At 37.2% G+C, this 3,193-nt stretch overlaps 1 protein-coding gene across 1 annotated transcript in view; it reads left to right on the top strand.

The window, feature by feature from the left end:
- Nipbl (NIPBL, cohesin loading factor) overlaps positions 1-3,193 on the top strand; it is a 161,413-nt gene that overhangs the window by 132,362 nt on the left and 25,858 nt on the right. The gene's annotated exons all lie outside the window — the stretch shown is intronic.

The raw sequence follows: 3,193 nt of genomic DNA, 5'->3' as shown, positions 1-3,193 counted from the left end.
GTGTGTGTGTGTGTGTGTGTGTGTGTGTTGCACATGCATGCGTGTGTACATGTGTACAAGGCAGGATGAGAGCATTAGGTCCCGAGGCTAGTATTACATACTTGTGATTTGAAAGAACGTAAGTGTTCATAACCTTTGAGCCATCACTCCAGCCCCAGACACAAAAACTTTGTTAAAGTGCATGTGCCAGAGAGATAACCTGGGGTTCTTAAGAATTCTAAAATCAAGAGTACATAGCACACCTACCATTTCCATACTTCCAAACATACATGTATATGTTCCATTTAGCACCTTGCAGAAATTTATAATTTTATTGAATTTTTTTCTTGTGAATCAGTAATTTTCTATATATGGGATATAATTTCATAGGGCAACTTAGAGTACTACATTAAATATCATAAAATTCATACATGCACCAATTTATGCAGAATGACAGACTTACACATAAGAGTATTATCATTATTTTACATATATATGTTCTGTGTATGTCTGTATAAACAGGCATGACTTAGCATTTCTAGCCTTTAGTCCATTTAGCTTTCTGTCATTTGTCATCTGATTCCTCAAATATTGCCAACTCAGCAGTGTAAAATACTATTTGTCATATGTTCAACTTCATTTAGGAAGTAAAAATTCTCCACATGAACTGTTGGATAGTTAGTGCTTATGTTTGTCCTCACTGTTTTTAAAATTCTATTCACATTTCCTTTTGTGTTGCTGAGAATTGAAGCTAACACTTTCTGATGGCAAAGCAGGCATCTTGCTGTTGAGTTAGGCCTAGCCCTCCCCCACGTGTTTTGTTGTTGTTTTATTTTTAAGACAGGATCTCATTGTGTAGGCCTTCTGACCTTGAACTCTTTATATATAGACCAGGCTGGCTTTGAATTCACAGAGATCTACCTACTTCTGCCTCCACTGCACTTAGATTAAAGGCATATGCCGCCTAACATTGTGTGATCCAGTGCTCTTGAAGCTGAAACAGGAGAATCTTGACTTCAGGTACAACAGGCTATTTAGAAAGATTATTCTATAAAACATCAAACACACACACACACACACACACACACACACACACACACGAAAAGAGTTTATTTGTTTGGCTTTTCCAGACTGGATTACTCTGTGTAACAGCCCTGACTGTCCTGGAGCTCACTCTATAGACAAGGCTGGCTTCATACTCAAGAGATCCACCTGTTTCTGCCTCCTGAGTACTAGGATTAAAAGCCTCCCCCAAACACCACCCAGCTAAAGAGAGAGAATTAGGGGGTGGGGACTGTTAAGGACACTTGTTACATTTGCAGAAAACCTGAGTTTGATTCTCAGTATCCACATGACAGCTCACAACCATCTGTAATTCCAATCCTAGCGAATCTGACATCCTGTTCTGACCTGTTAGGTCATCAGGCATGCAGGTGCTACGTAAACATACATGCAGGCAAAAATCTCATACACGTAAAATAATAAGATAAATAGATCTAAATAAAAAATAAATTGTGTCTATAAACACTTGCGCTCATTGAGAATATGTTACTTTCTACTCTAGAAATCTAAAATCTGAAGTACTCCACATTTGACATATCTGAGCACTGAGATGACTTCTGCAAATTGAAAATTCCACACCTGAGCTCATTTGACAGCCAGACTCACACATATTAAAATTATCTTCAAGAGATTTATATAAGAAGTATATGAAACTTAAATGAGTTTCATATTTAGACCTCTGTCCTTTGCCCAAGCATCTCCCTTGTGTTGTATGTTAATGCCCTAAAGTCTAGAAGACTTTAGGTTTCAAGCATTTCACATAAGCATTTTGTCCTATGCAATCATTTTGGAAAAGATTATTTTGAGTGTGTACACCATTAAAATTTGACTTAATCTACACACAGAAGAACAACTAAGTGGCTTGTATACAAAAAAGACTGCTAAATAGCAGTGAAATATAAAATTAACTCTCTGGAACAGCCTGAATTAAAGTTATGTCATACTTTTTGAGTAAAAATGCAAGACTCAAAACACTGATCAAATTACATTTGTAGAAGTTTAAAATTTAAATAAAAAAAAAAGAAAAGTAAAAGAAAAGCTACCAGGACAAGCGCAGTGGCGCAAGTCTTTAATCCCAGCACTTAGGAGGCCGAAGCAGGCAGATCTCTGTGAGATCAAGGCCAGCCTAGTGTGCAGAGTGAGTTTCAGAACAGAGATCATGTGTCAAAAAAAGATAACAAATACAAGAACAACAGAAAAAAACTGCCAGCTTAGGCATTTCTTCATGCATTAGGGTAATCAAATTTCTCGAGTTATTTCATAGGATAAGAAAGAAGATACTTTGGTAGTTACAAATTACTAGAAGTGTTTCTGAATTGGGTTCATACCAGAGTATTATTTATGATTAATATATTAAGTCATATACCAGTCAGCAGTGATAGTGTCATGAACCAAGATTTATAATAAATTATATTGTTTGTTCTTTTTTTTTTTTTTTAATTTTCGAGACAGGGTTTCTCCGTACTTTTTTTGGTTCCTGTCCTGGAACTAGCTCTTGTAGACCAGGCTGGCCTCGGCCTCGAACTCACAGAGATCCACCTGCCTCTGCCTCCCGAGTGCTGGGATTAAAGGCGTGCGCCACCACTGCCCAGCTTATTGCTTGTTCTTGATGTCTTAGAAAAAAGGAACATGAGATAGTTTTGGGTGACTGCATTGCTTTATGTAAATCATGCTAGAATAAGATAGTGGTAAGATATTGGTAACTACACTTAAGAAATTGAATTATAGAGTTGATCAAGGAAAATTTGCAGTTTATAAATTAAAAATGGGCAAATTGAACTGTCTCTTTTATTTATCTTTTAACTGAAACAATGATGCTGTGGACTTTGTATTGTTCTGGTTGCTGTCACTCATCTTTAACTATCCAGATGATTTTTATTAACGTTTGAGAGAAGAACAAGATGATAGATGCAGAAGGATCTCTGAGTTCAAGGCAGGGCTACATAGACAGACCCTGTCCCTGGGGAGGAAAACCAAAAGGAAGGAAAAAAGCTATGTCTTAAGTTAGGGTGCATGGAAGCCTGCAGGTTCAGCAGTGAGGCTTAACAAGTAACTGTACAGCAAGGAGAAGAGGGATAGCTTCTAAAAAGATTGAGAAAGATCAGAATGTCCAGAAAAGTCCAGGATTCTCAGACTTGATCCAGTTTTTTAC

The sequence above is a fragment of the Microtus ochrogaster genome, chromosome 19, assembly GCF_000317375.1.
Source record: "Microtus ochrogaster isolate Prairie Vole_2 chromosome 19, MicOch1.0, whole genome shotgun sequence".
Lineage (NCBI taxonomy): Eukaryota > Metazoa > Chordata > Mammalia > Rodentia > Cricetidae > Microtus > Microtus ochrogaster.
This window is presented reverse-complemented; position numbering and strand designations above follow the sequence as displayed.